Source organism: Falco naumanni, chromosome 1 (assembly GCF_017639655.2).
Source record: "Falco naumanni isolate bFalNau1 chromosome 1, bFalNau1.pat, whole genome shotgun sequence".
In the NCBI taxonomy this organism is placed as follows: domain Eukaryota; kingdom Metazoa; phylum Chordata; class Aves; order Falconiformes; family Falconidae; genus Falco; species Falco naumanni.
In genome coordinates, this window is record NC_054054.1 from 35,700,667 (window position 1) to 35,711,717 (window position 11,051).

An 11,051-nucleotide genomic window follows, 5' to 3' on the forward strand; every position below is an offset into this window, starting at 1 on the left:
CTTAGAGGATCCCAAACCTCTAAGTTATGAGCATGATCATCCTCATAACTGCAAAGTGATTCCTGAGCTACAGTGATTCCACCACTGCCTGTCCTTGGAACTTTGGCTATGTGATGTTGCCTTCACACCGGCTGTACGTAGTGCTGAAGGAATAAATGAGCCTGCAGCCCATCCCCCTGCAAACACTAGTTATTCTGGTCCTAAAAGACACTCAAGCAGTATTCAGAATGGCCATTTCTGAAATGTTGCTAACTTTAGCATGCACAGATGTGACAGAAGGACAATTGGTTTTTGTTCATGAAGAGGAAATGAGTATACCTGTGTCCATGTAAAGGGTCACACAATACAGCTCATTTTGCCTGTGTTGAAGTCTGAGACTCGCTGCATTTGTTCAAGGAATATGGCATGTATTACATATTCAGGTGGTCTAGTTATAGACAGTGTCTGATAATCTACATTTTCTCAAAACTCTACTTCTGTCTTGAATACTTTCCATTCATACTCTAAACAACAGATTTATATAGCTTCGGCTTTTTAAAATAAATCAAGGGTCCTTCAACATATGAAAGCCCAAACAATTGTAAGTTAGAGACGTTTGTCAATTTTGATGTGGGCAAGAAATTCGCATTCAGGGAAAAAAACCCTGAATTTCTTCAACCTTTCCCTCCCACTCACCCTCAATGGAAAAAGAAAAATTATAAACAGTTTCAAAATACAGTTTTAGGAAAATAAACTGTCTAGCTAGGCAAATAAACATTACTGTTTCCTCTTCAGTATACTGCAGTTTAATAATGTTCTTTATATAAACAAATTTATCAACAGGAATTGCTCTTTTTTCAAGTGGTAATAGTGGGGGTTTTTTCTCTGTGTAAGGTTGTCATTGTGCAATCTGATTTTTTTTTTATAGTTCTATTTTTAGAAAACAAGTACTAAATTATTTTAAGTGTTTAAGCAAAATTGAGGAATACCTACTTGATCATGTTAAAATGTCAAAATAACAACAGTAAGTATTTAGAAAAGTCAGATTTACTTGCAATACATTGAATTGGGTTTTTTTTTCTTTTCACATATTTCATGTAAGTATCAAAACTAATAAACATTAAGGCTGATGACTTGTTCTCTGCCATTGTAAAATCTACCACTCTAATCTCAAAAGCACTATTAAAATGGACAAAGAACAGACTTAAAGGATTTCCTGTGTCTCCCATAGGCACATTATGGTTTCATTTTGCCTTAAAGAGAAATAATATACAAACTTATATAATCTACCTATAATAGTGATTTTAGTAAGATAAAATTTTATGTGATTGTCTTAATATTATTTATCAGATGTTAAAAGTTAAGATTTACCATACAATGTGTGTAATTAAATCATAACCAGATAGTTAGGATTAGTTACAGATATTAATGTGTATGTGAAAAGCTTCAGAGAGATCATGTTGCTCCTTCATCACTTCAGTGCTTTTGCTGACAATGATGTTAATAAATTTGCATTTTCCTTTCTTATTCATATAAAAAAAGCTTAAAGAAGAGATGGATTAGAAAACGTTTACACAGAATATTTGCATTCCCTATGTGATTTTTTTTGCATTAAAAAGGAACTTGCTGTATTTGCTCTATATTAAAAAAGCAAAAACCTATGATTCATTGAAAGACTGAAGAGGTTCTGATTTTTAGTTATGTAATTCACTCATAGCACCTAATACAGAGAATGAGCAAAAAGCACTTTTCAGATTTCTAGCAATCCAACAAATGCATTATTTTTTAAGCTTAAAAATACCGCTTACTGAGTATGTGTATGTAACGGAAGTCAAGCATATTTATGTGAAAGCAGCACGGTCAGGATACCAGTTCTTCTCAGAGAGGGTATTCATTTGTAAAAGTTAGCTTTTTTCTTGGCAGTGTTGGAGAGGAATGTTGGATTTAATTTAAAATGATTAATGAGATTTTGTCAGACTCCCTGCCTTTACCACCACTGCAGTTTGTCAGCACAACAACCTGGGAAACCCGGACGCCACTCTGTCGCCCAAAACAGCTTTCCAGGAAAAAATAAACCTGAGTAACTAGTGCCAGGTACATGTCAATGGTATTGTCTTTCAGCTGTTGAAAGTTTAACTCTTAAGTTGGGACATTTACACATTCTGAGGAAGTGAACCTCATTTGTTATTTCAATAGTCTGGTTTTGACAGTGGATACCAGTATAAACTTAAGTTTTCAGAGCAGGCATAGTCTTTATATTTAACCATTTGGAAAATCCTATAATCCATGCAAACAAGAAATTCTTTAAAGGCGGCAGGGATGATCAAAGCTCATTCTGGTAAGTTTTTCTGGACGAAGACCATCTATGCAACCTGCCTCATTTCTGGCTGTATTCCATTAGAGGGATCTCATCCTCTGAGCCCTACGCATGCAAACAGGCTGCCAAGTGGCAAGGAATGCTCTGGTAGACTCCAGGTAAGCACAGCTGTGTGCGCATGATGCCAATACCCAAAACTTAGCAAGTTCACAATACTAGTTGTATGTAACCATAACATAAGAAAATCTGCAATTCTTTTGAAATGTCTGGTAGATATTTAGAATTATTTATAATTTGCCTTTTTCACTTTCCTTGGTGAAATTTAATCTGCTGGGCCACAGTTTGAGCATTGTGCTCTCCTTCCACATGAAATAAACAAGAACAGGAAAGGAGATTTAATTTCAAAAGCAGCCTTCCCCTTCTAAGAAAACATACATCTGCCTGTGCTGCACAAGTCTTTCTGCAGTCACATAGCCCTGTATCCAAGGACGTGCAAGGGGCACGTGAGTCCTACCCACTAAGTCAGCAGGCCAAAGCTCCTGTGAGGCTTCACAGAGATATAGATGATGAAAAAGACTTGGTACTGCTCTGCTACACCAGGCAGAACATACTCCTATGGAGCATGGTGCCACAGGTGTTCCTAGCATGACTTTTATCTTTGACATTTCTTACCTGTTTAAAAAAGCATTTTCACAACTGCTGCTTCCATCTCCATATCCAGAATTCAGACTAATTCTCATATTACATGTAATGCAACTGAATCAAAATATATTTTTTTGTAACTGCAGAACTTCTTAAGCTTACTTGCCTTCTGCAGCATTGATCACCTGTGTGACAGAACAAGCAAGGAAAACACAGAACTGCTTTAGAAGTGCTACGGAAGCGCATCTCTCAGTGTGCTTCTTAGTGACTGTCAAGATCCTGCATTTTTTCATTATTCATTTCATATTACATATAACTTATTTAATTAGTTAGTTATATATATAACATTTATATTATTTCTAAATTCCACTTAGGAATTTATATCAACAAATATTTTACTGTTCCATGCTGTCTATGTCTGACAGTACCATTTCTGCTTCGTACTAGCAAAAGCTGGTTTTCTTGGGCGTGGGGTTTTTTTCTGGCTTAGCAGCAAAATTTACAGTAGATATACAACATTTATAACAGTAAAAATACGATAAAGAAACACTTGAATTTTTTTTCCCTATATATATGGTTTAGATGTGTAATAAAATACAGAAGTGACATGATTAGTACTCAGCTTTTACTAAAACTTTTTTTCAGCTTTTTAAAAATAAATGTATAAATATATTACTATTTCCTTTTATTGGTATTAAGTGTTCACAATGCACATTGTGCTGCATAACATATACTGAAAATCACAGCACTTAAAGGGCTAATTTGAAGATTTAAATGGTACATAGATAGACATTGTGCTGACTTCCTATATAAAATAGATTGTATTTATAATCACAAAGACCCTGAAATGCATTGGAAATTCCTATAATTGAGTAATATTTAGTAATATTAAGTTAAATTGTTAAACATAAATCAAGATTTATGACCTGGGTCTGAAAACAGAAATTAGTAAAAAGGGAGGAAAGCTAAAGGAAGTTATTTTCTTTTCATTAAAGGCTTCATTAAAACTAGTATCTTGTTAGTTTTAATGCAGATTAAGACAGAAGTTTTGAGAGGTGAGATTGGTGGTTTCTGTAAGAGGATACCTGGTCCCAGCCATATTCATACGTCATCCTCCCTCTTTCCTGCGGTAACAGAACAGCCTCCCTGCCCTTCTGACAAGTCTGCTCCTCTCCACAGCTGTCCCCAGTGAGGCTGAGCAGCCTCCCTTTGCAGCCTACTCTGCTCTTCCCCTCAAATTAGTAAATGGGTGGTGCGTAGTCTTGTTATCTTTAAAACATAAAATGTTCTCTGCAATTTCTTAACACTGGTTAAATAACAGAAACAAGAAGTTAGCAGTTAAGATGTACTCTCAGTGAGAGTCAACATTTTTTAAGTACATTGTTCTATTATACAAAACAACAACAATAAAACAGAAAAGGAAGCCTATGTTGCCAATCAAACAGCTTTATGTCAATAACTTCAACCTCATAATTATTCCAAAATCATCCTCAAATTAATTCCGCCAATGCCAATTAGTGGTCTTTAGTCTATTATAGAAGTTGTTCACTACATGCTTGAACTAAGCATAATTATGCATCGACTGTGAGGTAACAGTTGCAGAGCCTTATCAACATTAACCTCTACCACACAACTTCCAAGATACACCCTAGTGAAATTCCAGCCCCACAACTGTCAAAAGCCAATCAGTAACTCACAGAGTCAAGATGTCACTATGGTTTGAAAGAAGCAAAGGCTTAGAAGTATCTTTAATCCCTGACCTTCTGACAGACCCATGGTTTCAGCACACTGTTTAAGCTGATAAATGTCACTGTGTTATCGACTGCAACATCGCAATATTCTCAAATCTTTTTGGATAACCTATTCTCAGTAAAGCAGAGAAGCAAAAGCAGGTTGACTCTCTGGAGGCTTTCTGCTTACTACAAGTAGTGCAAGTAATACTGGTACTTAACATAAGCAATGCTGTAGTCAAAAAGCATTTAACCTCAGAGAAAAGAGAAATAATGAAATTCAATGCCCATGATGCATAGGAGGTCTGTAAAATAAATAGTAGAGTCCCACCTGTACAGGCATAGCAGAATATTGGTCTAAAAGAAAAGGTGTCTCAGTTTTAGTAAACTATAATCTGATTTTCTTAAGTGGTGATTAAAGTGCCATTTTGGTTTCACCCCCTTTGTAGCCAAATCTCAGGGTGCAGGTATACCAAATAACGTAGCGAAGGAGAATGTATTTGTTCATATGCCAATGAATAGCAACCTGTCTGCTCTGGCTGGCACTTCTCAGAGTCTGGTGAGTCAGTAGCGTTGTCTTCAGAGGTAAGATCTTTCAGAAAGAGATTTGACACGTGCCATATCACAACGTTTAGAAGGTATGCTCAAAGGCTGAAGAAAACCAGGCTGGCTGGCTGGGTGGGGTTTTTACACTGCCAGGTATGTGTATTATATTATTCTCTCCCCCTTTCCTCCTTTTTCACTTTCTTCATTTCCAAAAGACCTTGTTTATATCATTCTTAACAATCAATTATACTTGGGGAGGGGGGGAGACTGTGAATCTTTGAGTATATAAAAAAAAAAACAATGTGTGAGCTTTCACAGTTTTTCTGTAACATTAAAATACCATTCCTGTGGAATTTTAGTGCATAAAGATTGTAAATTTTGTGTGAGCCCAAACTGATCCACAGGTATCTGAGAGGAGAAGAGAGTCACCTTACAATTACTACCCCAGAAAGTTAGAATGTGGAACTGGTGTCACTGTGCTTACAAAAATATCACTTACATCAAAGTTATCAAATATTTACAGAATCTTTTTTTAGTTATTTTTATTAGTTATTATTATTTTTTATTTCATGTACTATTTTAACTGAAAATTGTCAATTAATAATTTTATCCCCAACTATGTCAGTCTTATCTACCTTAGCTCGAGACAAGTTTCTGTGAAAGGACTCCATAATACGTCGCTATGGAAAATCAGGTTCACAAGAATAAAGCTTTGACTGATGAAGCTCTCACATGGTGATAAGTATAAATTGTTATACAAAAATGAAAATGGCCTTTAAGCAATCAAGTGATTCAATCTGTTTTAAACACAAGTCCTTACAGAGGGGGTTTTATGTGTAAGCAGATGAATAACCCAATCCCTATTATGCTGATGGTACACACCTTTTAAACACATACTTTCAAATTTCTGAGAAACCAATGACACCAACTTTCCTATTTATGTCTGCAAGACCCAGCCAGCTTGGAAGGGCAGCACCACAAACCACTCTCTTGACATGAGTAGTATTTGGTTCGGGCTCCTTCTAAGATTTGTTTTAACAGATGACGATGAAATGAAGGTGAGTTTAATATCAAGTTTGTTCTCAAAAAGAAAACTTTATTACAACAAATGCAGTAACTGCAACAAAAGAAAAATATGCTTGAAAATGGCTCTATAGCAGCAAGGCAGTCACAAGGTCTTTCCTGAGCAAAACCAACACTCTGGTCCCCAGTTCTACAAACATGTTTGGCAGGTTTTGCCAGCTGGGAAAAGCTTCCCTTGATACTCCTGTCAAAGCACAGCTTCTGCTCTCTTGAGCATCATTCTCCCACCAGGCCACAGCAGCCCAGGGCTTTCCTTGATGCTCACTATCCAGAAGAAAGGGCCACAGTTTCAGACTATGGCAACATAAGAACAACCACACACCATTTCTGCAGTATCAGCCACCTCTCTGTTTCAGTGAAATTCCTAATTTACAACAGCCCAAAATATGCCCCTCTTTTAAATCCCAGACCTTGATTTTCTCCTACCTTGGCATGTAACTATTCTTTCTGCATTACTAGGATGCTACAGATCTGTTATGCTCTTTGTGCTATGGATTCCTTCTTCACACATGTCCTCCTGCAAGCAAAAGACTCTGTGTCAGAGAGGGCACAAACTCCATGCCGTGCAGAGCTCTTATTATCAAAAGATCATAAAAAAAAAAAAAAAAAAAAAAAAAGGAGAAAAAAAAAAAAGCGCAGAGGTGCATTTGCAGGGACCTATCCCTGGATACAAATATGTTTCAAATTAAAGTAAGACTAGAAATGACTGCAACATGAAGAATACTTTGCTGACTAGAAAATCTGGTAAACTCATGTCTTTTCCAGATATATCTATTGCCTCGTATTTTAAAATGACCAGGTTTCACATTTTTCCGCCACATACTCTTGAAATTGTGTCCCTGACCATAGGTATAATAGGATTTTTTTTTATTTTTTTTTTTTAAGTCTCCAACTTGCTTAAACACTTATTTTCTCCATCTCTTTTCTAACATTTCCCTTGCTGGTATTAAAACATACAATGTAATACATAACTTTCTAACAACACCTCCTACTTTTTCACTGTGATTTCCTAGCTTTATTGGGATCTTTCTAGATACAGTTTCTCTTAGAACGGCTTACAGGAAAAAAAAATTAAAAAGTGTAAATACTACAAAGTTGACAGGGTTTATATGTGTATATTTATACCTTGCATATATCCTAGGCTCCTGGTCTGCTTGCTTGCCAGTATGATTGATTGACTGCGTCCTGCAATGTGTTTATAAAAAGCGGCAGGTTCCGTGTTTGTACAGATCTGCAAACATCCAAAGAAAGCCAAGCGCCCGGTGATGCTGCTGTTGGCTCTATTCCTGCAGCCTCAGACGGCAGTATTACTACGGCAGCGGTTATTACTGATACCGCTGATAAGCTGCCCTTCCTCCTCCTCTCCACCTCCCCGGCCGGGGCTCGAGCGGAGCCCCTGCAGCCGGGGGACCTGCGCGGGTGTCCGCGGGGATTACCGAAGCGAACGCAGAAAATTAATCAGTTCGTCCTTGCTGAGGCTCCGAGGAGGCGATGGAGAGAGCGGGGGGAAGCGGGGAGAGCGGGGTCAGCGGGGTCTTATCTCCCGCCCCGCCTCCCTGTTTCAGGAGGGTCCCTTGTTACTACAGGGCGACAACTGGGTCACTTTACAGCCGCGTCACTTGGAGGGGAGGAAGGGAAAAAAAAAAAAAAGCATAAAATAAAATAAACTGCCCAGGGATGAAGGAGCCTTACTCCAACGCGTTATTTATTTTAGAGCCGAGCCGAGCCGAGCCCTGCTCCGCCCCACCCGGTCTCCACCTGCCAGGGCGTAGGGCTGGGAAGATCCCCCTGCCCTAACCCGCCCTCCCGGGGGTCTTTTCCATGTGTATCCCATTATCATCATTTGCTCCTAGTATAAGGGGGATTAAAGAGATTAGAATGAAAATAATTAAATGATCTTCTAATTTACCCCTTCGTGCTGGTTGCAAGTGGAAATGGAGAGGGGACTCCACCTAGAGCAACTGAGACAGGGTTTGTGATTCCCTGTGGAAGGGTTGGGGTTTTTTTTTAAGGAAAGGAAGGAGAGGGATGGGAGGGGGGAAACCCTCACAACTGTCAACTGTTTTCCAAACATTGGATTAATGCTGGCCAGACCTTTGTCGTAACGTGACCCTACTGTTTTCAAATGTGTTTTCCAACCTGTAACCGTTTGTTAAATCTCAGCGTTGACTAACGAAAGCAAAAGAAAACCCCAAAATGCTCGGATGCTCAGGGGTTTCATTGTTTCGTTGTTTTGGCGGTGGGAAGGTGGAGAAAATATTTTGAGGTTGGTTCGTTTGTTTTGGGTTGTTTTTTTTTCCTGCAACAAGCGAGATCCCTATACTTCATCATTTGGAATAAAGCCGTAATCCTGATGAAAGGATTTAAACACTTAAAATTAACAGGCAGATTTTAATCTGAGGAGGGCTAGCCGTTTCAGCCTCTTTTCTTTTTCAAGGGAAGTGCTATGAACAAGTGAGAAAACTGCTTATATATATAAGCACACACTCACATATAGCTGCATGTTCACTTATGTACCTACCTTTATGAATCCATACCTCAATCTTTACGGCTTTTGTTCACACGGATAAAATTAAGAATTTAGAACCATGTCTGAGAAGAGGTAAAAATTCAAAGTCGCAAGCGCCTTTTTGGGGGGTTGTTTTTTGTGTATGTTTCTTTCTTTCTTTGAGTTTTTTTTAAGTAACGTTAACATTAAAGAGAATATTAATATACAGGGGCCCACCTGGGGAAATTGCCGAAGTGGATTTTCAACGGCAAAAGGCGGCAGCCCTCGCGAAGCCAGCGGCAGCGGCGGTCATCGACGCCGCATCTGCCTTTCCGAGCGGGGACCCCGGTGAGGGGCGGCCCGGGGGCGGGGGGGCAGCGCTGCCGCGCTGCGAAAACCCCGCTCGGCCTCCACCCACAGCCGCCAAGTCACTAGAACCAGTCGATTCGTTTTAAACGGGCAGAGACGGCGACATAATCCACCCCTTCGCGATTAACACCGAACCAGATTCGAATTGTAAAGCCCTCGGGAGATGCGGTGCTGCTTTGGGGGGGGAGATGAGCCGGAGACGCTCAGAAAATGCGAAGTTTACAGCTGTAAAGCCTCTGCTACCTGAAGGCACAGCGCCAGAGCGGGTAATTCCTTTCGGCAATTACTTCGTTTGACAGCAAGCAGACCAAAAAGAAAACCTTGTAGGAAAAGCTTCAGGACCCGCAATGGAGGGTGACACTTCTGCGCCCCTCCGGGTAGGCGACAGTCCTAGCACACCCTGCGGATGCTCCGCTCTCGGCGGCTCTGAGCCTGCAGGGCTGCCCGCAGGCAACGCTTCGGCTTGGTTGTGTTCAAAAGGTACTTCTAAAGCTGAAAAATTGTCCTGCGGGGTGTTGTTACTTTTAAAATAGTAGACCTTTCAGGGTGAAGTGTAAGTATATAAGTTTCTTTGATTCGACGAGGAGGGAAAAATCCCGTTTGCTGTCAGAAGGTAATTTTCAGCTACTGGAGAGGTTACCGACTTTAAATATTTTTCTTTCCTCTATAAAAGTTATTGGCCTGCTTTCATGGTTACTGAGATGTTTATCCGGCATTAAATGGAAGCCTGAATCCCGGCATTCATTTGGCAGTAACTCTCTCGGTGAATGCCCGTTACTACGGCGCGGAGCCCTGCGCCCGGCGGCTGCCGCCCCCCAGCCACCTGCGGAACCACCGCGGCCCGCGCCCGCCGGGGGCGGCCGGGCTTTCGGCCCGCGGTGCCCGAGCGCTGCTGCCTCTAACGCCTCCTTTGCTGAGCCGGTGACCGGCCGCTCCTGTTGTACTGTGTATGGACCATAAAAGCTCCGGCGTGGGGGGAGCCGCGGGAGGAGCAGGTGGCCGCTCCGAGAGGTTTCTCTTTTTTCCCCCGTTTTAACGCAACATAGACAGACCCTCGGCTTTACTCCCAGCGGCCCCAGACCCTCCATTTCTTCACGGAAGAAACGGGAGGAGCTCCGGGGGAGAAGTGCCCTCTCCCGCCGCGTCGCCGCCGCCCGTTGGTACCGCTCGGAGGCCGCGGCGCTGGGGGCGAAGCTGCGCGGCAGGAGCGAGCGGCGGGGGGCGGCGGGCGGGCGCCACGTCCCCGCGCTGCTCCCCCGCCACCCAGCGCGGGGCCAGAGCCCCCTCTCCCCCGGCAGGTCCGTGCCATTCAGTAAACACCGAGAGGAAGGAAAAAGAGAAGGGGGGGGGGGGGGGGAGAAGAAGAAGAAGAAGAAGAAACGAATAAATGGGATAAACCAACAAAATAAACCCCACGAGAAACTCAAACCAAAAAGCTCAAACCACCACCACAAACCAACCAGCCCCCAACCCACAGCGGCCAGATGAGGTTTACCTTCCGCGGCCGGGAGGGATGCCATTACTCTCCCTTCTGGCGGGACGGGCTCCCCTCAGAGATCCCCCGTCTCCTGCGGTAGCCGCTGCCTCTGTCACCTAGAACGACACACGCGTGCGTGTAACACGCAGCAGCTCCCCCGCGGTTCAGAGCCGTGCCCGGGGCGCCCCCCCCCCCCGCCATATAAGGCGCTCCGGGAAAGCCCCGCGGGACCCGCCGGTGCCAAGCATGGTCCCCGCCGCTTCGGGTCACCCCACTTCGCCTCAGCCCCTCCGTCATGGGGAAATCCTTCTTCTCCTAGAAAACCCTGGTGGGTTCGGTGTGGTTTTTTGTTTGGGTTTGGTTTTGGGGTTTTTTTGTTGGGTTTTTTTTTTTGTTTGTTTGGTTTTTTAAGGGATTTGC

At 42.0% G+C, this 11,051-nt stretch overlaps 1 long non-coding RNA gene across 3 annotated transcripts in view; it reads right to left on the bottom strand.

The window, feature by feature from the left end:
• LOC121085857 overlaps positions 1–10,783 on the bottom strand; it is a 30,550-nt gene extending 19,767 nt beyond the window's left edge. For 2 of the 3 annotated variants that reach the window (XR_005827220.1, XR_005827215.1), the window contains exons 1-2: positions 10,650–10,783; positions 6,724–6,814 (exon numbers count right to left, since the gene is read on the bottom strand). This is a non-coding gene — a long non-coding RNA (uncharacterized LOC121085857). The remainder of the gene's footprint in view (positions 1–6,723; positions 6,815–10,649) is intronic. The other variant, XR_005827219.1, reaches the window with a different exon arrangement.
• Between the last annotated feature and the right edge of the window lie 268 nt (positions 10,784–11,051).